Source organism: Heliangelus exortis, chromosome 3 (genome assembly GCF_036169615.1).
Source record: "Heliangelus exortis chromosome 3, bHelExo1.hap1, whole genome shotgun sequence".
NCBI classification, from domain to species: Eukaryota; Metazoa; Chordata; class Aves; order Apodiformes; family Trochilidae; genus Heliangelus; species Heliangelus exortis.
Window position 1 is genome coordinate 52,777,167 of NC_092424.1, and position 27,102 is coordinate 52,804,268.

A 27,102-nucleotide genomic window follows, 5' to 3' on the forward strand; every position below is an offset into this window, starting at 1 on the left:
AATCCGTGGCAAGAAAATGTGGAATTTTGTAAAGAATAATGCAAAATGAAAAATAACTCAGAAGTTTAACAATGAAAGTATTGTGGGTTTTTTTTTTTTTTGGGTTTTTTTCTGCTGTTGTTATGTTGAGGGTTTTTTGCCTTTATTCAACTTAAAAAAAAAAAAAGTGGGGGCAATGTAATGCAGAAATAATTAATGCACCTCTCTCAGGGGTGGAGTGATCTTTGTTCAGTCACACCTTCTCCAGAGTAGCTCAAGTGAATTAATCAATGATCATCTTTCTAATCAAACTGCTGAGTTAAGGGATTAGAAGCTTTAGATGATGATCATTAGTTTTGTGCAGAATCAGTGAATTAAAGGTAAATAATGTTAACAAGTTCCTTTTCTCATAGATCAGTCAAAGGTTAGGGAAAAGGTCAAGACTTTTGTTCGTGTACTGCTTCTGAAATGTAAATCATTGATCGAAAGAAAGAAGAAAACACTTTGAAGTGCTTTCAGAAATGTATTCTGAAAATGGCAAGAAAGGCAAGTAAAGAAACACCTTGGATCATCCCACACTTACATAGCTGTTTGTCTCAGTTCTGCACCTGACAGAGCAGTTAGGGTAGATCCAGAAATTCTGCACGGGAATGCCAGGCTTCCTGAAACAAACACCCAGGCACAGGGAAGTGAAGTTCACCCTTCCGTGTGCAGACAGATGGCTTCTGCCTTCTGGGCAGAGCTGCACATTGTGCTACAGTCCTGCATTTGCAGGTTGCCAAACAGGTGCATTCTAAGTTGTCCCTTCCTGAGGATCTAAGGTCTTACTGCCCATGAGCAGAGCTGCTACTGGGCAGCCTGGATGTGTATATATTGTGTGTGACTATCTTGGAGAGCTTTTTTGCAGTCCACTTCAGAGAGGGCAGAATGCTGTTGCTAGTTTGGCTACTCTGCTTCCTTCTTGCTGGACTTCTTGAGGTTTGGTAGCATCTCATACCTCCCTTTCATCATAGGAGATGTACTACAGCTGAAAAAAATGAAGGTGTCTGTAGAGTTGTGTCACTGCATTGTTTAGTACCTGGTCATTGTATGCTTGCCTTAACCAGAGGCTATACTTTGTATTGAAGGTGTCTGGCAACCCAACAAAAAAACCAGTCAGTGATTACTTTCTGCTTGTGCAGGTGGCACCTAACCTGAATTTTTAGAGCAGTTCCCAGAGAACAATTTAAGGAACTACATCTGTGACTTGAATGTTGCTGTTGAGTATATGATGTCATTCAGTCATAATTTACAATGTACATAGAGGGGCCCATGTTGGCTTTGTATTTATGTCTTTACTGGCATTATTTTTGTGTACCCCTCCTATTCAGCAGGAAAATGAAAGCATGAGTATAAGATTAATGACAAAATCAAGTTCTGGTACTATAATACTCACTGTCTAATCACAGCTATGCTTGTCTGTCCTTAACTAAATGGCATGTGTGCCATTTATGTGTGCATGTGTGCCCTGTCATGTGTGCAATCACATTACCCTACAATCACATTCTGAGATATGCAAGGTTTATGTGATATATTTCAGTATAGAGGATCCTTGTCACTTAATTACTTCTTTCTGTTTTACCATTCTCCCTTTTCTTGATGCGTGAGATATTTCTTCAGATTAATTGCTTCAGAAGTGCTTTGCCCTCAGTAGAAATTTGATGAGAAACCTTGATATTAAAAGACTTGTTCTAGGAAAGGAAAAAGAGGAGTGTTTGGATCTTACTAGGACTGCAGTAAGGTCACCTAGCTTCCTATAAAAAGGTATGTGAATGAGTAGACTCTTTATGCATGCAAGAATGTGCTGCCCCTTATGTGGAAGTTGATAGGTTAGTAAAGATATCACATAGTTAGCAGAGCACCGACAATAAGTTTGTATTTACTATGGCAAATTTCTTTCAGTATTTGGTGGACTGTTTGTGGGTGAACACCATGACTTCCCCAAGAGGTATTTTGCCACAAGTGCTGGAAGCGCTTCAGAAACACTGACCCTCTTCCCTGGATAGAAGGATATCATCCTTCATAAGTCTCAAAACCTGACTACTCAGGAGCTCTTGTGTTGCTTTACCATAAATCAGTTCTTTCATATCAATAGTTGTACACCATCTGCCTGCAATAAATGTCATGCTTTCACTTCTGCCTATTCTTCCCAGATTGAAATGTTTTAGCTGTACCTTTACAAATCTGAGATGACTGAGTGTTAGTTCTGTGAGGTCACCACGCTGTGATTAGCTGATGGCCAGCTGGATTGCCCCTACAGTTATGGGCCAGCAAAAATCTAGGAGAGTCTGGTTTGCCCATGAGGGTGGAGTCTAACTCTACATTGATGAAATTACATGAATATATTAACACAGGGCTTGCATTTAGCATCATATTACTTCTCACTCCATGTCTATCAAAACATCTGTAAAGATATGATAAAGCTGGAAATGTGGTTCCAGCAGGAAAGGGAAAATGCCCAAGCAGCTCTTTACAACGAACTAGAACATGGGAGGAGTGGCACTTCTCAGTTCAAGGATTTCACAAATCAAAATTGTGTGGGTGAGAGCAAGCCACTGTCCAAATATTTTGAGTCTGAGCTGTTGGTGTTCAGGAGCTGGGTACCATGGTGAAAGAAGGGCTTTGTCTCTTTGCAGAGCAGAGCCACTGCTGTGCCATTGGGTAGGAGAAGTTAGCATGACAAAAAATACCAATAGGGTGCAGCAGCAGTTTCAGGCGAATGGGTCTGTGAGTCATGGGTCATGACAGTGTTGCCTGAATGCCATCGCTGTGGCACTCACAGCCCTGCCCTGCAGCACTTGGCTATGTGTCTCTTGCAGTGATGATGAAGAGGGGCTTGGGTTTTGGTGGTCCTCTGCTGTAAATATGCTGTACAGATAGATATGTACCATCCCCCACTAGCAAAATAAGTCTCTGTTTTGTACTTGAAACTTTACAAGTTGTTTTATGGTAGCAACTAAGAAAAATATTACATCTTGTTACTCACATTTCCTTTTTGGGTGTAACTTGCATGATGATATGGCTCAACTTTGCTGGCCATTGATTATTTGTCCCTTTTATATGGTGGTTTTGCAGCTTCGTATCATTTGCTCTTTTGTTGGCGTTTTATTTTGATGGGACAACCTTTGATTTCAGTGAAGTCAGTTTGGTACTTCGCTCTAATTCCACTAAGTAATCTTATAAAAAGAAAACTTATTGTGCTATGTTGCCTTTTTGTATGCTTGGAAGATTTAGTTAGTTTCTATTTGTATTTTTACAGGTAACATTTTAATTGAGAATCATGTTTTGTTGTTGTATACTGGCTCCATACCAGGCTTTTCAGTACAATCTGCCTTCTGAAGCATGAGTATGATAAAATTCTTGTGTTAGTTTTAATTCAGTGGTATGTCAGCTTAACTGTTGGAGAAATAAGGATATTTTTTATGACAAGGTGCTGTGCACCATGAAGAAGCTGTTGAAAATGAGATGTGCCAATTTAAACATCACAGAAAATATTGTAATACAGTCTGACACTTTGCAGCATGAAAATGACAGACTCGGTAGAGCATGAAGTGTTCTCCTTGCCAGCTTTTGGGAGCTCAGACACCATCTTCAGTGTATTAAGAAAAGCAGCTATGTCATCTGTCTTACTATTTTCAGCTGGTGTGGGCAAAAGAGCAGCTGGTTACTCTGTCTTGGTCTACTTAAAAGCAGTGGCCTGCTTTTCAGAGCCTGGCACGGCTGGTGCAAGAAAACTTTGACAGGAGGTCTCTGTAGCTGACAAGCAATTGTTTTGCAGAGGCCCTGGCTAGGATTTGATTGCCTGTCTGGGTCTGGGATGTGAGAACTTTTAAATAAGTGCATATGGGAACAGACCCAAAGGTGCTCCTGTGTGGACTGCAGTCCTGTTGTGGTCCAGGCACCTTTTACAGTTGGTGCCACCAATGAAGAAAAGGAACTGTGTTGGTGGTGTTGACCCATTTTGAGATGTGTTTGCTGGTGATGTGTTTCCCAGGTGGACACATGGACAACTTAACAAAAACTCCTCTTGGAGCACCATGTCTGTAGTGTCTTGCATTGCAGGTTTCTAACTCCCCTTTGAATACAGAAAAAAGTTTTTAGCTGCCACACATGAGCAGTCCATGTAGAACATGTAAGTTATGGACTGAGCAGAGATGTTTCTAGCTGCCTTTTTTGCATGCAGGTTCTTGGCTTTGTGTGGGAGGGGTTAATAATTTAGCTGGCAGTGGTTCATAACAAAACTTATTTCTAATGTATCTAGGGATACATGTGTTAACAAAACAGTTTTTGTTTTTCAGATTGCCAGCACTACAAAAACAGAGACTTCCAGCAAAACTTTCTTGAGCTCATGAAGCGTCAAGGACAGAGCTGAGAATACACTCCAGCCTCCCTCCGTGTTTTCACCCTAGGATGCAGAGGGAAAGAAGGCATTCAGAGAGCCAATAAATTATGCAAGGTTTGTTTGTTTTTGTTTTTGTTTTGTCAGTTTGTTTATTTCTGAACATATACATTGGATTATGAAACAGTTACAGGACAAGGTCCAGATACAACCAGTTTAAAATTCACTTTAGTCCCTGGATCCTAACATCTCATATTGGCTGGGTGCCTTTGAGGTTTTGGAGTCAACCAATAGGGAACACCAGCACTGGGGGAAACATAGGCCATCTGAATTGTTTCTCTGAGGCATTCATCCAACTCTCAGTGCTTCTGACTTCAAAATAGGTTGTATTTACAAAACTTCAATTCAGACAAGCGTCCAAATCTTTAAATAGCATAGATGCAGTTTTCTATACTTAACTTGGGGCGGGAGAGGGAGGGGTTTAGGCTTTTTCCTGCCCAGCTATTGAGAGTGTTGTTATGTGGTAGATGTCTGTCTATCAAAGGAGAGGGAATAGATGAGCAGTTTCTGGTGTAGACTGCATCATTCCAGAATTAGTGAGAAAACTACCAACAAACAGATGCCCTATCCCTGTTGTCTCACTGTCCCCAAAGGACAAAACAGCGTTACAGTTTAGTTCTGGTGATCATCAGATGTCTTTCTGCTGTAGTCACAGATGTAAAGCATGGTGTATGAGAGAGAGAGAGAGAGAGAGAGAGAGAGAGAGGTGCTTTGGTTGAGGGTTTGAAGACCTGGTACAACTTAGCTCAGGGGAGGGCTGGTCACCTCCACCCCCTTTGACTTTTGTCATGTGAAATAAAGGGGTTGTTTTAGAGATTTAAAAAGACTTAATCATGATGTTTTGTAGGAGGGTGATGAGAGTGTTTATTCAGCTTTTCATTATTTTAAATTGCTTCAGCTCTGTTTGCCATTATTAACTGAAGAAATCCCACATTGTAGTCAAAACTGTGCTACCTACTACACCATGTATGCTACTAGTTAACACAAAACCCAGATGTGTTTGGGCTTAGTAACAGGAATCCATTCTGCAATCCTGACAAGGCTACCTGTTAAGAAGCGTAGGCCTGTGGGCAGTTCTGCTCATCACAAACTCCTGGGGAGCAGGGTTGGACCTGAACACATCCAGTTCATCCTCATTCCCTGGGAGTTTGTCTGACATGATCTTAAACACATTCACTGATGAAGGCTGTGGTTTCAGAGGGATTTGGTCTTATTCCATGCTAGGACAGGATTTCTTTTCTTGTCTGACAAAATACTTAGGGGTGAAATCACACTAAATAAATGAAAACTCTCTAAGCTGCAGGGTTTTTTTTCTGACTGATACACACCAGGCAGGTAATTCTTAGAGCTGATTGTTACATGATACTTAAACAGTTGAATATAGATATATTCAGTTTATTTTGTAACACATTCATCTCTTAAAATCAGCATATAATGGAGCATAGCTGCAGTTTGTAATGATTTTAAAATTATGCCACTTGAAAGGAACTTAGGGCACCCGTGCCACACAATGAAGTACACAGAAGCTCTGCATTTGCTGTTGTTTGGTTAACAGAATATTTGGACCATTCTTTTATAAACCAGGTTATTTTCAGTACTAGCTTATACCTTCAGGATGTGTTACAAAAATGGATTCGGAGGGGTGATCAGTGTTAGACTGAACATGATTACAACCGTCTGGAAGCTCTTCTGGATTTTTGAGCTTTTCTTCATCAAAACAGTGAAGTAATACAAAGTACCCCAAAACAGACAAATGCTAACTGATTATGGTAAATGGGACAGCTGTGATGCTGTGTCATTGTGACTGATACTACTAAACTTTCTGTTCTGGTTTTGTGCCATGCTCTGTTGCCTTAGGTTAAAAGTATCAGTGAGATTTTATGCACAGCAGCACTCATACAAGTTCTAATTTGTCACATTAGTCAATCTGTTGGGAGCTTGTTGGGAGGTTAGGTTTTTTTGGGGGGGTTATTTTGTTTTTTTGTTTAATCTGTATTGGGAAAATGAGATGTAATGAGACTAGCTAGCATCTGTTGGCAGTGGGTCCCAGAACCATAAAAGCCTACTGGTGTTTTTTGCCATGCTTCAGTGCTGCAGGGTAGATGCTCTATTTATTACCTTGCAAGTTCTTTGTCTTTTTAGCAGTCAGTATGCTTTGTTTCATTTTGATTGTGATCACCTGCAGCTTTCCAAAAGAGCTGTGAAAACCCTGAGTGTATTTCAGTGGCAGAAGGTGAACTCAAGTGAAGGTGAATGTGAAGGCATGGAAGAGAAAATTACAGCATACGGATTCCTAATGATAAACATAGCAAAAACATCCTAAAATTATAAAGCAGTGTCGTGCATTAAAATATTCATTTGCATTTTGGCTGAGGCGTAGCTGCATTTTTTGACTATCCCTTTAATTCTGCTCTTTTAATTACCTGCTGACTGGTTCCTGGGGTGGAAGCAGCAGGCACTGGGCCTGGAGCAGTTCCGTGACGTAGTGGTTTCTATCAGACAGAGCAATGGGATTCCTAAGGTTACTTTGAAACCTGGGGTCTCCTACTGTAGACCAGCAGACTGACTTGAACAGGAGTCTAATTAAAAAGACCCAAGATGTTGAGTAAAGCTCACAAGTGCCATCTGTTCAGTTTTACAACCTGAAATTACTCGGTAAATTGCAGTAACAACTTTGATTGTTCCTGCATTTCTGTGGCAGCTGAACTTTGTTACAGAAGCTGGCCGGCACAGGCAGAGTTGTGCTGACTCTCTTAGTGTTATTAACACTTGGATTTCATTAAGTATTCCAGCAAAGTATGTTCTGGAGATAGACGTAGATTAAAACTTAATATCCTGAGGAAGGCGTTGATACCCTGCAGGCTCTGTGCTGATTTTCTAGCTTAGAGCATGCTTAGAAAGAGGCAACATGTGCTGGGTACTAAGAAGGTACCTGGCAAGGGGTGTTTGTTTCCTCAAGCTCTGCAGGAGCAAGTCTTTCCTGGATGGCTGGAGTTCCCACGGAATGGAGGCATGTGCCCTTTGCAGGGCTGTGGGCTCTGGTTCCCAGATCTGAGGGCTCCTGCTTTATGTGACTGAAGAAACAGCTTGCTGGGAGTTGCACGCACCAGTCAAGGTGTCACTTTGCCTTTGGGCAGCACTCAGAAGGCACAAGCACAGATGCCTGTACTACACACTGAGTCTCAGGTTGCCCTGCAGAGTGATTCGTTGTGCATGCACGAGGTGTGGAGAATGTGAGTTAGGAAGAGAGTTGGCTGGCATGAGATAGAGGCATGATAAAAGTGGTAAAATTGAAGTACCTATTGGTATGTGTTCATGCTGGATCTTCAGTGGTGGTATTGCCTGAGGATGATGTACACCTGAGTTTTCAGAAGAGCCTTTTTTGAAGCAAAGGTGATCTATAATTGAGATAAGTAGGTTGCTATGTGTTTACTATAATAGCTGCTTAATTATGGCCCAGCACTGTGGGCATACTCAGTAAGACTGGACTCAGATATTCGATTAAGATATCATCATAACTCCATCTATAGATTCTTGCAACAAATTGTTCCTAGGTTAAAGTAATTAAAACAAGGCTTGCTTCTTTGTTTCCCTTGCAAGTGAAAGTCTCACTCATGTGGTTGATTGGGTGAGAAAATGGTAGTGCAGTCCAAAGGTCGCATACATCTGAGTGACCTGAAATTTTAATTATAGTTCTGTCTGGCCTGTTGCTGGCATTTAAAAAATAACTTTTGATAGAACTGAACAAAACAAGTGTGCTCAATTTACAATTTTAACAAACGTAATAAAAATACTGTGGTTTTTTTAATGTTTTTTGGTTGGTTGTTTTTTCTAATGAAGAAATGTAAAATAATTCAATAGTTCTGGAGTTCAGTAATCTTCTCTATAGCAACACTAGTCTACTAGAAGTTTCTGTAGTGCTGCAGAATTTAGATTTCAGGTGTTTGGCCTGTACATGTAGCCTTAGCTCATTCATTAAAATCCGGTGTGAAAGTTCTGGGTTTCATATGCTGATACAGTTGCTCTTTAGGTTGCCCAGTATTGGGTAGTTAGTGTATGAGTGACAGCTGTTGTTGGAGTCCAGTATCTTAAGAAAGACATGTGGCCTTTTAGGTATATTTCTCCCTTTGGACCTACTAAGACATTTGATTTCCAGAAATTACCTTCCTTTGAAGTCTCTGCAGTAGATCTAAAGAGGTGACGATATGATTGCAAAACTCCCTTTTATTTGGGACTGGAGTGGAATTTGAACGGAGACCAAATGATGTGACACACTTTTCTGCACTGCTGGTAAAGGAATTTGTACACTGATCATTCTAACCTTAAAACAAAACCAAAGAAACACCCCAGTTGTAGGAAGTGCAGTGCTCTGGCCTGGGTTGTTGCAAAACTGAGTTTTCATGTTGCAGATCTTTTCTTGCACTATTAAAACATGGGTGGTGTAAGAGCTGCTGTATTGTGTTTTGTTGGGCATGAAATATTGAAAAGGGCAGGGCCTGGTCCAAACCTGTGCCTCAGGGACTGATAAATCAAATGCCTAAGCACTGAACCTTCAGATGGTTGGCTTTTCAGAGGGAGGGGCAGAAATCACATGGAAAATCGAAGGCATCAGAAGTGGTGATTAAAGCACTCTTAGTTATTGTTTTAGCTTTATATTTCAAAGCTTTTTCTATATCCTTTTCTTCTTTACAAGTTGGCACAGTGGATGAAATTCTGTCAGTGTTGAAGTCAGTGATATGTTTGCTTTAATTCTTCAGTGGGCCGAAGATTTAACCTACAGTGTTTTAAGATGGTTTGCATGGGTGTATTTTATGATTCCTTGGTTAGTAGGGAATAGTGAAAGTGTTAGGTATCTTTTTCATTACCTGAAGTAAGTAATGTTTATTTTTACAAGAGGAAGTTTCACCTAATTACAGCATTTTTTTGAGAAAATCAGTACAAAACTTCCTTATTTTTGTCTACAGGAAAGGGTGTTTTTACTGGCATGCTAACTTAACTTCAGGCAAAAGTTAACAGTATCTTTTGACTTTTAAGTTACAGAATAGTAAAGTTCATCTAATATTTCTTTGCTGCTTAGCTGACACACTTCAGGTATTTCACTAACTGTATGACTTCAATGTACTTATTGGTAAAACTGCATGAAACCTTTTGAGGAAAGGATTCTGCCTCAAAGAAAAATAAAAAAGAAGTTGTCATGGAATAACATGGATGTTCTCTTGATTGCTGTTTTCCTATAGTGGATAAGGAAAAAGTTTGCAAGAAATAACTAGATTTAAAATATGTAATACACTTGTGTAGATGTCTCTGTATTCAACTTCATATATTCAAGTTCATATAGAACTTCATATATCTCTTTTCCTAAAAATCAATAGTATTAAGATGTCTCATACTGATTCTTCACCTAGGACACCAATGTCAGATGCCTATTTTTTAATATGGTGTATACATATCTGCATATGTGGCTTTCATATAGTTTAATTTCTGTTAAAAGAGTAAGTGGAAATATAGTAAAATAGTAAAAAAATAGTAAAATATTGAGAAATAATGAGATAGTAGGCTGAGGTATTTCTTCATTTTCTGGCCATTTTTAGCTGGTGAAATTTACTTAGATGAAAAGCAGTTCTCTATACCATACAGACAGCTAACTCTCCCAACATTTCTTAATAAAATCTATGTCAAAATGTTCTTGAGTTCATCTCAAGACATCTCAGGACCTAGTCTGTTGTACATTGACAGATCTGACTGAAATACGATTACATCTTTGCATCTCTTGATAATTTGCTGTAACCTGATTTAAGTACTCTTGAGGGTAGGGACTGAATTTTTACTCCATCCTCTATCTGACACAGTAGGAGCTCGTGGGGAGGGAACAGATGCTTTTGAGTGTTAGAGCAGAATAATACATGCTAACAGAATGGTATCTGAATGGCACTGGGAGTAGTTCATAGGATGATTTTTGTTGGAAGGAACCTTTAGAGGTAATGTAGTCCAAGCACCCTGCCCTGGGCAGGGACATCTTCAACTAGATCAGGTTACTCAGAGCCCCATCTAACCTGACCTTGAATATTTTCAGCAATGGGGCATATACCACCTCTCTGGGCAACTTGTTCCAGTGTTTCACCATCCTCATCATAAGAAATTTCTTCCTTATGTTGGTCTGAATCTGACATCCTTTACCTTAAAACCACCACCCCTTGTGCTATTGCTACAGGCCATGCTAAAAAGTCCATTCCCGTCTTCCATGTAATCCCCCTTTCATGAGGGAGACAGCTAAGAAGATGAGAAAGCTCTGGCATGAGACTCACTGTGACTTTTTCCCATGTGACCCTTTTTTTCCCCCAGACACTAATTGAGCATTCACCACACATTAATCTTCAGGTTTCTTGTTTTCACAGCCGCTGCAGATCCTTCCGTCTATCCATAACCACTGCAGGTGACCCATGACAGTACTGAACAGTTAATACCCAATAAAGCACGTTTCCAGGTGGCAAATAACTAACAATTTCATAGCTCCTTGCCTTATTCAGCTTTTTCTTCTCTAAAGACCCAGAAGCCACACTGGGAGAGGGAAGCCTTTTTGGTTCTTGTTCATTCCTTGTGTCAGCAGCATCTGGGTTGTTTCAGGAGCTCAGCAGATTGCTGCGCTTGAGCTTAGGAAATGATTGTAAGATGTCTGTGTTGGTTTATTTCCCGTGTGTCATTTCCTGTGATATTTCTATAGAATAGCCCTTTCTGTTACACAGACATAAATCACCTGAGCTATAATGCTGCCATAGAAAACGGAGCAGTATGTTACACGTGCACACATGCGATGAGATTGTAGTGCTGTCTACTAATGCTATTAAATATACTTAATATAGTGGTAGATTTCTGGCAAATCAAGAGTGAATTTCTGTGGCAGTAACAAAATAACATTCATGGATGTTTGTGTCTAATTTTGTGATGAGTCTAAATGTATTTCAGTCTTCTGAAATGCTTTTGGAACAAGTTGAGGTTTTAGCTAATGTACATATTCTCTAGATTTTACAGGGTATAATTTCTTTACTGTTGTCTTTGTTCCCCTCAGAATATTTTTCATTTCTTCTTAAAATAATGTGAATTTAGATCAAAGTATTAGCAAATAACACAAGATTGGCTGTATACCCAGAATCTCAAAATCGATATTTATCCAGACTAAATATAGCAGATTGATTAAAGTGGTTTCAGGTTTTGTGCAAGTCAAGAAGCTATTTATGTGTGTTGGAATAAAAGCCATACAGTTGAACAAAGTTTTGATTATTCACAGAAGTTGGAAATGAAAAGATATTTGATTTCCAAGGCTTTTGTAGAATCAATAAAGGAAGATTTATAGTAATATCCAGGAGATGAAGGGTGGGTTTCTTAATTTCTTTGGACTTCATGGGGAAAAACACAGAGAATGAAGTTGATGTTTGACAATTTCTGGAAATTAGTATTTTGCAACTCCAGAAGTAATCTCTCTGCTCATCTAATTTGATTTCCTGAATAACTCAGATTTAGTGACTGAATTTTTTCTCTTTGTAAAGAAACATTTGTTCATGTATTTTTGTTTCAAAAAAAAGAAAATAGGCTTAATAAGCTGCTTCGTCATGATTGCATTTCTCTAATTCCCCCCAAACCTTGCTTTGCCTTTGCTGTAGATTGTCCCTGCTGGAGACTGGTTCTCCTAAGTGGACCTGTGAGCCTGAACCACCGTGTCCTTTTCCAGGTTCTTGCAGAATGGGATGAAATAAGCAATATGTGGTGCTTTACCAGCTGTTGATTTTCTGCATGTGTTTTGAGACAGACAAAGCACAAAGTGACCCAATTTCCTGCTGAATTAAGTGTGCAAGCTCTATAGGAAAAGATGGAGCAGTAGAGCTTCAGATAGGTGAGCCCCATCCATCCCTTGGCCACTGTTCTTCCTGGAGAAACTCTCTTGCTCATGTGGCCGTCTCTCTTCTCTGTGTTTCTCCCTCTTCCCCTCTGCCCTTGACTGGTGATAATGATACCACTTCAGCACAGCACTTCTGGATTTCTAAATAATTGTTTGCATCATTATTGTTATGATAATATGCCCTGTGTAATTGAACATGCTTTGCCAGGCTGTAGCAGGTGGCATCAGCAGTAAACACTTTATTTTTTTAAAAAAAACAACCAACTTGTTTCAATAGTGGAAAATTGTAATAATTTCCCTGGACAAAATCTTGGCATCACTAAACACTATGAGGGCTTTGCCATCAATGAGATCTGGATTAGGATTCATCCACTGCTGGGTTTTTTTTGGTTTTGTTTGTTTGGTTTGGGTTGGGGTTTTTTTGTTTTTTTGTTCTGTTTTGTTGGTTTTGGTTTTTGTTTTGTTTTGTTTTTTTCCTTTATTCCTCTGCCCTTGGCAACTTTGAGGAAGATTTGCCCTTCTGGATCAGAGATGGCAACCTGATTGTATTGCTGAACGTTGCTTCCTGCAACAAACAGGATTATTAACACTCCTAGTCAGAACCATGTCATGAGTTAAAATGTTGTGAAATCTTAAAACCAAGGTTTTATAGCTGAAAGGATTTGCAAGCCTTAGTTACAGAGTCACTGCTTCTGTCTAGACTGTGGAAATAAAAGAGCGAGTGTTACTCTGAAGTAGTAGCTTAGTTTTTGGCTTAAAAGTAACAAAATATTCTGTATGTTATACAGAAAACTGACTTTGTCATGAAGATAAATTTTCATTAGAAAAAAATAAAAGAACTGCAAAACTGTACTGTCAGCTAGTGGAATTTTTTTTCCAAACACTTCTGCAAGGAGTGTATGGAAAATTTATACTATGATTTTTCCCAAAATGTAGACTAAATCTCAAAAAGGCTGTTCTAAAGCAAATACAATATTGCAAAGTTTCAAAGCCACTAGTTGTAATCTGTCCGCTATTTATTTGGAAATTATTGTTTTTGCCTGTTTCCTGTGAATGCAGATCCAACCTGCTGACTCTGACAACAACTCTTTTTTGTTTCCTTTTGGCACAGTTGGTTACTGGAGGCTTTTAGCACCGTTATAAGGGATAATACGTCATTTCCCGCCCACGTTGCCTTTTTTCACTAATTCATCTGTATATGTAACCTTCCTAAAGCAGCTTGGTCTTAGACATCCTTGTACTTAAAAAGCTTTCCCTGACATCTATACACAGGTTTCCTCACTGAAAATCAAGCTTATTTATTTCTTATCTATACCTGATGAGGGTGGCTAGCACCTGATTCCAAAACTCTTTGTAATGTTTTTTTTATACTGAAAGAATATTTTTCTTTCCATTTGTGTTCTCTTTAGAAAAGAGGTTTCTCCTTCCTTTTTCATTTCTTCAAATTGCCTATGTCTTCTTTTTAAAGAACTGAGCAAAGTCCTCTGAAAGTTCCAACAATATTGATGAAAGAATTATCTTTAATTTTGATAGGTCAAAGAATATTTTTTTTGTTTGTTAAAAAAATTGCTGGCTCATAGTTTTGTGCCTGTATATTTTCAGTGTTAGTGTCATTCCTACTTCCTTCACGAAAGCATGAAAAACAAACAAAAAAAGATGTAATAAAAGAAAAAAGTAGAACAAACAGCACCAAAATTATGATTTGCATGAGGACAAGAAATGTAAATTAATTTCCATTTCTTTAAGGAAAGTGTTGGAGCTACTTTCAAAGCTTGTCACTTTCTTTCCTGTTATCACCTGTTGTCATAGTGATGTTTTATTCTGTGACTAATTTGTAGGCTATGCTTTTCAGCCAAACAGAAAAAGCACAGACTTCATTTTGATTCTCAGTTGCACCAGCGTGAAAGATAAAGGACGGAGCTGTTGATTAGTGGCTAAAGATGAGGAACAGGGCACACATTCAGATGAGTTTATCACCTAAATTCAGCAATGTGATGTGCAGATACGCAGTTGGGATATTGCTAGCTAAAGGAAGTAAGATGGTAGATGGATATAATTACAAAATGTTATGATGCATTTGGCTGTTCAGTTGAGTGATGGGGCTCATTCATGTTTCTGTACCTGGCTTGACTTCTGCAAATCAAATCTCTCTCCCTGTACTTTCGAGCAGGAGACCTGGGCTCTCGGACCTTGCGCTGTTGTGGAGTTCTTACATGAAAATACATTCAGACATTTTTAGGAAGATAATAGAGCGTTTGTGTGTGCATTATCAGGCATGTGGGCCAGGGTGGGGTTGGTGTTGGCAGCTGCAGCTGGTGCCAGGGTCTGCCTGTGTCACCAGATAGCAGCCAGGAGCCGTTAGAGCATCGGCAGGAAAAGGGTCCCTCCCGGGGTCCCACTGTAACCGTGGCACCCACTGGAGAGCCTGTTGGTGGGGCTGAGCAGGTGGGAAGATAATCCTCCCTGGAAAGTGTTGTGTCAGAATACATGAAGAGTTGTCTTTTGGGTGAGCCATTCTTGATGCCCTTAGGAAAGGACCTAACAGTGGCTTCTCCTGTGTTCAAGTGTTTGAGGCTGTTTGGGACAGACCCAGAGCAAGGGGTGCAGGCAGGGCTGGGCTGGGCTGGGCAGGCAGCACCTCACTGTGCTTGTCTGTGCACTGTGGTTGTGTGATGGTTTGCATCTCCTCTGGAGTCTTTCTGGTCCTCTCTGCTGGTGGTTAGGACGAGTTTGTGCCTGTCCTCTCTACTTTTAGGGCAACAAAAAGCCAACAACTCAGGTGTCGTGGTGCATTTAGCCTGGGAGGCTTTCTGGAGGGAGGCACCTAGGTACAAATAACTTGCAGGGGGAAACGGGTCTCCACTTATTTTTATAGTTCAGAGCAGCAGTGCACTCTCTGCTTAGTAAGTAGTTTGTATTCACTGCCTTGTTGTGTTTTCTTTAATAAACTGTTACAGTGGAAGGACAAGATAGCTGTTCAAAGATTGCTCAAAGCTAGTGGTGATGCCATGGCACAGACAGGGTAAAGAAATGTAGCAGAAGTTTATGCTTCTGTTTGCTGGGGTGGGCAGAAGAACTTGAAGTCTAAGGATGTGAGTGGGAGAAGCCCACGTGAACCTGCAGGATGACAACACTGCCATCTGGCCATCTCTCAGGAATTGGTTCAGATGTCCTCAGCTCTCCTCGTATGAGCGATTTGTAGAACACAGCTGTAGCAGAAAATGTTTCCCATATCCTAAAGGCCAGGTCACAAAAAAACAAGTGATGCTGTGAGATAAGGATGTGGGGAAAGCCAGGTGGTGATGATGGATGGGTCCCTGCAGAGGAGGAGCCAGCAGCTACAAGCCCAATTTGACACCCACTTTCCAAGGCAGCCAGCTTCAAACCAGCATCTGCAGCAGAAAGCTGCTCGAGGTGAACCAAGTGGGCATGAACTGACCTGATGTGTTGCCTTGTTTGGAAAACTGGATGGATTCTGGAGACTTGGTCTTGGGCAGCAGTTGGAGCAGCAGTCAGGGAGTGGATGGGGTGTCTGTCAGGGGCCACAGGGAGCAGTGTGTCAGAGAAGGGGAACTTGGACAGGAGAAGGAGCTGTGATGGAGAATAGATATTCAAATCTGAGAGTGAGGGAAGATGGGGAGAGTAGGTGCTGGAGAAGAATAGCTAGAAAAACAATCCAGGAAGCACAGTGAAGAGAATCAATACATGGTGTAGTTTGTGTTTTATAGCTACTTGGTGAGCAAAAAGGCAACTGAGAGATGAGTCTCTGGATGCGAGACAAAGCTTGCACATAATTTGGACAGCTCGACGGCACCCCCTCGTTGCTCAGGTTGTAACATACTTGAATTGCTACACCAGGCTCTGTCCATGAGGATTCTTCTAGCCGTAGAAACTATTTCAGTTTTCAATTAGTCTTTTCCTTTAAGAGAGGTAGTTTTTGTGTAGAAATGCCACTATGTGCAGATGTTTCTTATCTTCTTTGAAAAGGAAGTAGGGGAGTTATTTGAAGGCAGACAGGATAACCTTATCGTGCACTCTTCTTTTTCCAATTACTGCATAATGTGTAACTTGTCACAATAGAGGAAAGGCTTATTTCCAGGAAAAGCAGCAGTTGAACGTGTCAATGAGTTTGTTATTGGGGAAAACCCCAACCTCATGGAGTAGCTTGTACCTTGTCTTTTCATAGCAAGAGAGGAGGCATGCATATGTTCTGGTGGCAAGATTACTCAGAAGAGAGCAGCTAGTATGAGCACCCAGCTGCCTCTGGCACTTAAATTAAAAATAGGGTAAATTAGTCTCTGAAATGCCTGGGTCATGTCACTAACTGTAGCAAGAACTTGTATTACTAGTTAATTTACCAAGTTAGCTATGATCAGAAGAGATGAATCCTGCCACCCTCTTTTCTTGCTGCCGGATGTACCTGGTGCAGAAGAGCCATCTCAGTGTGTCTGGGCAGTGATGGGCTACACACATCAGGGCCTTGTGTCATCTGTGAGAAGGACTAAATACTGATTGTCATGCACTGTTCTGTTGCTGCACAGACTGAATGAAAATGGCACTTCAGGCTAACTTCTCCACGGTTGTTTGTGGCTTGCAGGCGTTTCAGGAAACGCTGCAGTATTGGTGTTGCTGGGATTCTTGGATGGTGATATTTCCGTCACTTTTGGAGCCATTGTTCTGGTGTGTGAAAGGCTGCCAGAGTATTTGTCTGACACAGGGACAGCGGAGAAAATGTCTGTGCTAAGATATACTGCTTTCTAAAAAGAGGCTTTCATTTTCCTAGGACGTTTTTGCTTTGTGATTCTGTGATTTTTGTACTTCTTATGGGGGTTAACTAGTAGAGTTTTAAAAAAAACTTTGATTCTTTATTTCTTGGTGTAAGGAAAATTTCAAAATTTCCAAGGTGCTCTATTGAGCTGTTTTTACAGAACTCAGCAGCTTGTTGACATATTAGATGCAAACATAAGCCTGCACAAAACTGCCAGAATCTGATGATTAGAAGTGATCCTGGAGGTTCATACATTTGCAGTAGATTCAGAAGAGAAAGTATCTCCCTTTTTCAGATGCATGAAACTCATTAGTACTACACACTATCTTCCTGCAAGTTATTCTCAGTAGTAATGCAATTATCAGTGTTCACACTGATAGCAAAAACCTTCCAGTAACATTCTTGTGAAGCTGTGAATCATGCTTCTGTTGTCTCTTGATAAAGTGCCTTAACAACAGGAGAGATATTTATAATAAATTATAACAAGAATAATAATACAAATGCAAATAAAATGTGAATGGTAATATGAATAATAATATGTATGTTTTGTCCTTGATTTACAGAATAAGTTATATCTTTTGAACTTATACTCCTTTTAGAAATGGGTTTACCTGGTGTACTTACAAAGAAATGGTCTTATTTAATTATGCGACTGGCCTTGTTAGACCTGTTTGTTAATCAGACATTTTTAATATCCCCTCCCAGATGTATGTAAACAAATAATATTGTATTCAATTTACCATTGGAGAAGCTAAATGTAATCAATGGTGCAAAACACTGGAATTGAATCCAGTTTGTGAAGGTAGGAACAGCTTGTTCCATATAGGCAGCCTTTTTGAGCAAGTCCTGTTTTTCATTTTTGTAACTGGTTTCTCAAACCACGGTTCATTAAACTGAAATTAATCTAAAACCAGAATTTAGGTAAGTGGTGTAGGACACTTTAAGGCCAAATTTTTTTCCTTTTTCTGTACAGAAGTGATTGTGTTAGAAGGCAGTCTCCACTGCCTGTTGTGGCAGTGTACTTGAGTGGGTGTGCAGGAACTGGATGTTTCTTCTGAATTATTTTGAAGCTTTGACAAGTACATCATGAGTCTGAATAAATGCTGTTGCTTTATGGTTTTCTTTTGTGAAATATTGATCAAAGAAATAGATGTAACTGTTATAGGATGTACCTGACTCTCTCCTTACTTCATCCTGGAAATTATGGCACAATATTTGGTTTGTATTGGCAATAAGTCTCCAACTCCAGATTTTCATGGACTAGCTTGTTTCCATGGCAGCTCCCAGGACATTTTTGTGCAGTTTGGAGGGAAGCCAAGATGGGCTGCTTGGTCACTCCCATGGTGCAGAAGTGCTGGTAGAGTAAGAGGATGCAGAGAAGCACTCCTGGCCACAGAGTGATCTTACAGATTTCTGCCTTGCATTTTGCTGCCGTCAGGTATTGGACATCTGCTGCTGTGGCTACATTGCTTTCTGCCCTGGTCTGAGGAGGTCTGCACCACAGTGACAGCTTCTGCATCCCTTTCTGAAAGCTGGCTCTTGTGTTCAGGTGTTTGTATAAAATTGAAGGTGGCCTGGTATTCACCTGGTGGCTGGAGGTTGTTGCCTGCACAGAGCTTGTTTGTGCAGTTCCCTGTGCCCGGGGATGGCCTGGCCTGGGCCCTGTACATTGGGAATCGCTTTCCTCCTGCAGCAGGACAGCTCGGAGTTAAATGTGGAGGAGCAGAGAAGAAGGAGGGATGGGAAACGGCATGAAGCAGATTTGTTTTAGAAACATCTAAGTTTTGATGAAAATTGGAATTGAACACTTGCATGCACTTAATTAAGAAGGGGGGAGGGTGGAAAAGAAAAGGCGTGGCTTCCTGGCATAGCTTGTGACGATGCCATCCTGGACTCCTGTGTTGCCAGGAACAAGCACGTCAAGAGAAAGAGAGCGACCATGCAATCCCTGGGGGTGTGGGCAGCAGGCAAGCACTTTGCTAAGTGCAGGACTCAGTGCCACCAAGGTCTTAAAGCACAGCTGACCGTCTGCTTATGCCATTCCCTGAAGGGTCTCAGGATCAGACCATCAGATTCTTCTCTAACTTCCACTTATCTGGCCACTACTTTGTCCTTGTCTTTCCCGAGTATGTTGGTCAAGGCTTTTGTTTCAGTGAGTGCTTTTGTCTGGAGCAAGGTACTGTTGCCCTGTCTGCTCCCTACCCAAAAGTCAGCCCCAGGCGGTGTGTTCTTCTGCCCCCACTTATGAGGCAAAACTCTGAGTCACATTGAAATATCTGTTCTTAATACCCTTCAATTAGAATATCCCAACACCATAACTGCTCAGCATGAGGCTACGTTGGGCAGGCTGAGTTCCACATCAGCTGGGGAAAACAGCAATTTTTGTCCCCCAGCACAGAACGTGATGTTTTCTTGCGTGTGTTATTTGCACTTCACAAATATTTCCCCTGCTCAACACCATGGGAAACAATGCTTTTATGTTTCATGCTTTCTTTGCTCTTGGTTAAATGTTTGTTTTCAAGACTTGATTAGCTAAAGCACTCAAGAAAATTAGCTGAAACAGAGCCTGATTTTTTCAATGGCAAAACAAAACATGAGGTGGTTTGAGTGGAAACAGTGTCTGTCTTGCTCACAAATGAAGACTTGGATAATACTCTGCATATTGTTGTTGTTTTCTTCCCTTTAAGTGCTTTTGGGTGCATCAAATGCCTTAATATGCAGCAGGCATCATCAAAAGCAATCCTGACAAGCAGCCTGAAACGCTGCTTTCGGCAACCTTTGCTCATTCTTAATGACTTCTCAGTAGATCAGTTGAGTAATTTCAGCAGCAAGTTTCCAGCAGATTGCAGTTTGTTCTTAGAGACCCAGTGTGTGTATTTAGGAACCATCCTCTGCTTCTCACCTGGTGGCTGGAAATGTGTTTTTCCTCTGGCTAACTTTGCAATCTGGCTTTTTAAAAGAGAGCATCTGACACTGGTAACATTACCTCCATTATCATTGCTATTCATTAATTTTCAATAGCACTAGTTGTTCTCTCTTAGCATTTTGTGATGGGTAAGGTTACCCATCAGCCCAAACTATATTACAGCAGCATGGCTCCAGTTGCTTCCCTCCCAGGGGCATCAGCAGCAGTAGAACCAAATATCTTTGAGGCAGGGGGCAGGGATCCCTGCAGGGTAAGCATATGAGGGGTTTTTGTCCTTGCAGAGGCTTCAGGGCTTCAAAGCAAAGGCCTTATAGTCTTTTGCCTGCATGCTCCCCTTTGGAGTTCCTGGTCTTTACTCAGCCCATCAGGGTAAGCCCCCAGAATCCTGTGTGATCAGAGGATAATGTTTTACCTCTGGTAGGAAAATGGTGGTGTGCCTCATTTAAAACAACAAAACAAGGATTGCAATGGGACAAATCAATCTGGAAACTGTTAGGGCTTTAAATACAATCCTTGGTCGCTGTTGCCTGCAAAATGTATCTTGTCCTTTTTCCTCCCTTATTTTCTTTGTCAAAGTCACAGACAGCATTTTTGTCCAACCACTTTATTTCAATCTGTGGAAAAACTGAGATCTCTAGCTTTTTTGTCCACTTGAAGAATTTAGCAGAACAGGGATTTTGTTGACACCCATCATGAAAATACTAAAACAAACTGTGCATGTACTTGAGAAACACATGCAGAGGTTTCTGGGCTCAGTCCCTGTTGCAAGCTGGAGAGTTGCATCATTACCCATTATATTTAAATATCCCAAGGACAAGGGGGTTCATGAGGGTGCTGTTGGAGATGGGCAGCCTAAGTTCCCTGCCAGCTACTGGGGCAGTGGCTGGCATGTGCCAGGGTGAAGCAGCCATGCCCTTTGCCACCGTGGCCACGGGGCTTTGCACCCGGGATGAACCCTGAGAAAGGACAAGCCACCTGTGGTTTGCTGGGTCCAATCCTTAAAAATTTAGGGGCTGGGCTGGGCTGGGCTGTAAAATCTAGTTAATGAACACTTGCTTTTACGGGTGGAACAAAATGTGATAGCTTTAAAAATTGTTATTTGCCATTGTAATTGAAGTACTTGTTAGCATCACTTTTCTGTTGTTATTTTTTCTCTTCCCTTTCATCCTCAGATTATTCCTGCAAATAAAGAGGAAATAATTCTGACAATCATTTATCGAAGGTAGCTAATAAAACAATGGAAGGATGTAGGCTGAGGCATAAATGGGATATTGTGACAGATGTAGATGATTATTAACCAGCTGATGTTTCCGCAAAGGCTTCTAATCATAAACACAGCATGGAGTGAATCTGGGTGTATTAATAGCAAAGGTTTTGTGGAAAATCTGAGTGTGGGCTTTTTCTTTAACATCCCATTTCCTGCTTTAATTGATAGAGTGTGAAGCTTTCATACAAATAATTTGGAAAAGATTATTTTGTGTCTCTGACATTAAGTACATGGTACAGGCCACGCACATGATGCTGCGGAAAGATTTCTTGAAAAGGACTCCTACAGTGATGCTTTTTGAGAGTTGTGACTACTTACAAAGGCTAAACTCAGTGATACAATAAAGCTAAGTGGCTGTGGTAGAGAAGTATCTATTTGTGCCTATACAACCTATGTTTTAATGAGACTTTTCAAGAAAGAGGAAGGTATTATCGGAGAGAGATCATTATGCTGCAAAATTTGTGGGCTATGCTTCCAATTTTTCCCCAGCTTTCTATCAGATGTTGTCTTAGTTATTGTCTCATCGTCCTGCATTATGTTTTGGGAAATACAGTGCTAGGTTGGTACTGTAATCACTGGGTTTGAATTGAAATACTTTAAATGTGCACCTTTCTGAGTCTCTGCTGCAGCTTTGGCTGTCACTCTCCTTTTCGGAATTTCTGAGCCTGGGGGGGGGCAGGGCAGGAAATGAAACAGAAATTACCCAAATAGAGTGAAGAAAGTTCTATTTAACATCTTGTATCACATCTCTGCAAATACTGAATCCTGATACCATTTGCAAACATAAACTGTTTGTTTACCTTACAGCAATTGGTATTTGTGATGTACAGAGTGGTTGTTTGCAGTGTGGATAAGACTGGGTAGAAGATGTTGAGGAAGGGAAATATCATTATACTGCTGCAATACATTAAAAAGACAATGCAAGTGTTGTTTTAATAATAGTTTGTATTCTGCCAGTACCAACTGGTATATTTCAGGTGTTTTTTGACAGGAAGAGCCTCATCTGAAAATCTGAAAATTAGGGAAAATAGCATAAGTTTTAATTAAAAAGTTATGGACAGGAATCAGTTTCTCTGTTGGTCACCCCCAGCACTCAAGAAACATGTATAAAGCATAAAGCTGAAGGGGTTCATTGCTATCTAAGTTATGGCAGTTCCTTTCATTGCAGCATCTGCAGGGACATCAACAGGTCTGAAGCAAAGTAGGGCTTTCTTCCACAGCACTTACTATACTTGGTCTCTTGTAGCTTCAGCTCTCATTTTCTGCTGGCTAATTAGAGCAACTATTTTTATTTATTCTTTATCTTAATTGTTTTCTTTTATCTTTCCTTTCACTGCTTCCCCCTATCTACCAAGCCTTCCACCCCCCCCCCCAAAAAAAAAAAAAAAAAAAAAAGCTGTTTAATTGCTAAAAAACTCTACTTAAATTAAGCAGTCTGTGCCAAGTGAAATCATTCAATTATTGGTGCTTTTTGGTCTTTTCCTTTCAGTAAACAGAGCCTTCCTGACGGCAGGGCAGTTCCTCAGGAATTCCTTTATGGTGAATTAGGCAGGGCAGTAATGAATAAGTGGGGGCAAAGGACACTGAGCAGCGAACCAAATTGATTACCTGTGTCCTCAGCTAACTTCTTTAGAGCAATTTTGGATGGGCAGGGAACCCTCTGAGGCATAGGTGGAGCCTAATCTCACCCTGGGGGCCTGTTCTTGTTAATATTTTCTGCTGTGTTATCTGTCATGCCCATGCGCACCCTTAGGGGACTAAAACTGTAATTAATTAAAGGGTCGGTAGGGAAGACCAGGAGCTGGAGTCTTTGCATAGTCATGCTCATGGGCCCCTGGTGGATGTGGGGTGGTGGTGACAGGACGTGACTGTGGTGCTCCAGGTATCCCCGTGTCTCTGGCCACCTGCATCTCCACCCTCTGCTTCCCTCTCAGTCTGCCCCTGCCAGGCAGCCAGCCCTGCTGCTGGTTCATCGTGGTGGTCTTCACTCTTGTCATGTCTGAGGCAGCTTCAGAGGGCACACACAGGCTTTGCTACTCGGCTGTCATCTGTCCAAATGCTCAAAGGGTTCAGGAGCTGCAGTGGCCCAGACTGTCTATACCCCAGCTTATTCCCACATCCCAGAGTGAGTGCCTACCAAGGGAACGCAGCAATAGGATTCTGCCATTCTGCCATGATTTCGGAAGGTATTAAAGCATCTGACAAGAAGCATATAAAGACCCTTTATTAATATTTTCTGTCTGTGACAAACTTGTGAAATCTACCATATCTTGTTATAGGAGAGAACAAAGCATCATGGTATGGACCGTTTTTAAGTGCACTTGATTTGGTAGCAGCCTGATGTTGCTCCCTACAGTCTTGAGAGACTTGTCATTCCCAACAGTCCTTTCTTTTATTTTATTTTTTTTTTCTTTAACCAATTCTAGATACTGAGGCTATCACCATAACAGCAGAGCATCAAGCCAATCTGTAGGAGTGTGGATCCCCATATTGTATCCTGTACAAAAAAAAAAAAAAAAAAAAAGTAGCATGCTGTCTGATCACCATCTTGACAGTCTAAGGTGGATCAAATGTTTTTTACTGCACACTTTTTTTTTTTTTTTTCTTTTTTTTCTTCCACTGTCCTTTCATCTCCTATGAATGGTCTTCTCAAGATTAATTTAGAATATGACCCACTGTTATCTGTCTGGTTAGGTTTGAAGAGGCCCTGGATTTAATATTAAGTGCTGCTCCCTGGTGAACACAGTGGGGACAAGGTTGAAGATCAGGTGAGGAAATAGAATGTAGGGCTCAGGATGAGAATAATTATTATGGGGAATAATTTTGATCTTCAATTTTTTGTTTTATTTTTTAAATTTTTTTTTTTTTTTTGTGGAATATTCGAGGGGAAACAGGAGAAGCAGCAGATGGAAGATGAATGAGGCAGCAGTAAGTTTCCTGCTCTCACTGGTGGCACATTGAGATGCACCCTTTAGATTTACTCTCTTTTTCCATCTTGCAAGTAATTGCTAGTTCCAGTGACACATCTCAAGATAACAGCAAATTCCTAGAATAATAACTTTTTCTTTTTCTTTCTCAGAGGAAGGAGGAAGGGGAAGCATTTTGGGAACCCATATTTCATTATCTTGAATACATAGAACAGAATTGAGTTCTCTCTGACATTGGCTTCTGTCTGCTTCTGGGATTAAGTTCTCATGCTCTGTGAAAAGGACTTCTGGGGCAATATACTTCCCTCCAGTAAATATTTAACTGGCTGCATCTTCACTGGAATTAAGCAAAGAGCTGCTCTGCTGTAAATGGCACATACTTGTGGGATTTGTGCTTCTTGTCCATTCAAATTAAGCAAACATGGTAGATGATGTGTGGAGAGACAAGAAAAGGGAAAAGGCTGTGTAGAAACAAAGTTCATAGACTGTCAAGTCAGTCTGATGCAGATTCACAGGTTTCCTGGTAGAGCAGTAGCACATGGAAGGGTTTGTCACATGCTACATTTTGTGTTCAGATTCTTTGCTTCTAAGTTTGAATTGATGGAGAAGCTTATAGAAGCCTGGGATGCTTGGCTGGGCTCTGGCCAAGAAACTGCAGCTGGTCTCCTAATTACAAAAAGGGCAAATGATATAAAGGCCTGTGGGGATCTGTCAGAAACAAATTTATTGGGAAGAATAGAGAAGGACTTAGAGCTAGCGCCTCCTCTCCATCACCCCCTCCCCACACAGTGCACATGCTCTGAGGTTTTGTGATACTTTTTCAGCTTTGTGAAAGCCATCATCTGGATCAGACTTATCATCTGCCTTCTTCCTGGTTCCTGCCCAATTTGCATCTTATCCAAGTTCCAGTTAATGGCTGCGTAATTCAGGAAATAACATGTAAAATCATTTTATGCATATCAAAATAAGGGATTCTGCAGATTAGGACTTCTAAGTGATAGTCTGACACCCTTTACTATCCCCTATGCCTCCTCAGATGTCAGTAAGGAAAAACACGTCAAGATTGCCACTGATGAAAACAAGACAACCCATGTGTGCTGGCTGCTGCAGCACCAGCTAGTTGGAATATGTAAAAATAATTAAAACTGTCTGAAGTGAAATTTGTTGATTAACACTGATTTCTCCAAAACTTGAGTCACTGAAGAAGTGCTTTTTAATGGGACCGAGCTTCAGTTAAGACTTTAACACTAGCTCAGGATACAGAAACTCAGTAAGATCAAGATGTGTTAAAAGTTAAACTTGTGCTTAAAATGCTTCTCTGAAGTTTTTCAGAAACGGAAACTCTGAGTGCTCCAGTTGTGTACTCTGGCTGCAGAATTCTGGAGTGTATGCGCCACCCTAACGTGTTTTTCAAAACTGGAGGAAACTATTGCATATTTTGTCATTCTTCATTTCATGACACTGTTGATGCAAACCAGGACAGGAAGCTGGCTGGGATCATGATATATTGCTTCTATTTCTTTTCTCTTCTTTTTTAAATGCTCTCTTCTCCTTGCTCTCTAGAAAGAAAAACAGCATCAAAGCAGAAAAGAAAGGAGAGACTTTGAAATCCAAGTGGATAAGTGTTTCCTTTTTGAGAGAAACTGTGCATGATTTCTCTGGTCTTTCATATAATGTAGCTCTTGATAACAACAAAAAAATTATAATTAAAAGTAGCATTAAAAATTGTTTCACAGCTGCTGTTTCCTTTTGACCTTGCTACTTCGCTGTGATTACAGAAGCTGATCAAGACATCTTGGGAGTTGCAGCTTCCTGGGATTGTCTGTCATAGGGATGCAGAGCAAAAGAATAGCTTTGTGTCATGAAGTGTGTGCCAGTATATTTTAAAGCGTCCTTAAAAGACTTTTCTTTGGACATAATTGAGTGGATTCAAGGACCCAAGAGGCTAGACCAACACCTATTGGTCCTTAAGTTGTTTTTTTTAAAATGAAAGTCAGCAGTTGATCTCTGTAACATATCCTGCATAAAAATACTGCCATGCCTTTTGGTGCTGGATTGTAATTTAGGTTGCTGACGTTAGGAAGCAGAGTGACCTAAAGAATTAAACATTTCTTTGAGGAAGCATTGTTCCTTTATAGTGAATATATAATCCTCTCCTTGAGCAAGCAGATGGAATCAAGCAGTGGGAGGCCGTAGGATTGATCTTCTGCTTTTCCTTAATGTCTCAGACCTCTTTTCAACTATTGCTTTACTGAGACAGTGCTGTCTTGATTTATCTTAAGGCCAAGTCAAAAGTGGTTCCCACAATGACCTTCAATTTCTGCAGCCTCCTCAATCTGCTGGTTTGATGTTTCAGGCTAGATGTGCTCATCTTCCTGGCCTTCCTTTTACAAAAAGCAGAGTCCAGCCACTGACTGGCCTTGCTTGTGGTCTCTATTCACAGTCCTTGATGCTCAAACACTTTGCCCCAAAAGCTGTACATGGATGAAGGGCAGCTCTTCTGTTCAGAAATTTTGGTTATTTTTTTTACTTGGAACAACAATATTTTAGCATCATTAGAATCTGTCAGGATCACTGTCACATAAATGCTTGTGTACATGTTTCACCATGAGTGGAATTGGTGCCTAGGGTATCAGCATGGAGCCTTTTAGTATTGTTTTTTCATCTGCTGAGGTGTCTCATCTGTAGTTAGTTGCATACTGAAAATGTTTGTTTTCATGTAGAAAGTAACTGGTGCAGTTAAATTGCAAGTAGCAGCACCACAAATTCATCACATCCCTGGCTGTATGAATAGGTGTAAACAAACTGTACCCTGTCCTTTGGGAGGTTGTGTATGACCTTTCTCCCACTTTTCAAAATTGGGTTTATTGTGTTCTGGAAAAATGACAATTAGTGTTAATCTT

General features: G+C 40.7%; 1 protein-coding gene across 6 annotated transcripts in view; it reads left to right on the top strand.

The window, feature by feature from the left end:
- Nucleotides 1-27,102, top strand: part of TIAM2 (TIAM Rac1 associated GEF 2) — a 171,009-nt gene that overhangs the window by 29,035 nt on the left and 114,872 nt on the right. For all 6 annotated transcript variants that reach the window (XM_071740617.1, XM_071740615.1, XM_071740620.1 and 3 more), the window contains one exon: nt 4,317-4,474. The gene's annotated coding sequence lies outside the window, so the exon portion shown is untranslated. The remainder of the gene's footprint in view (nt 1-4,316; nt 4,475-27,102) is intronic.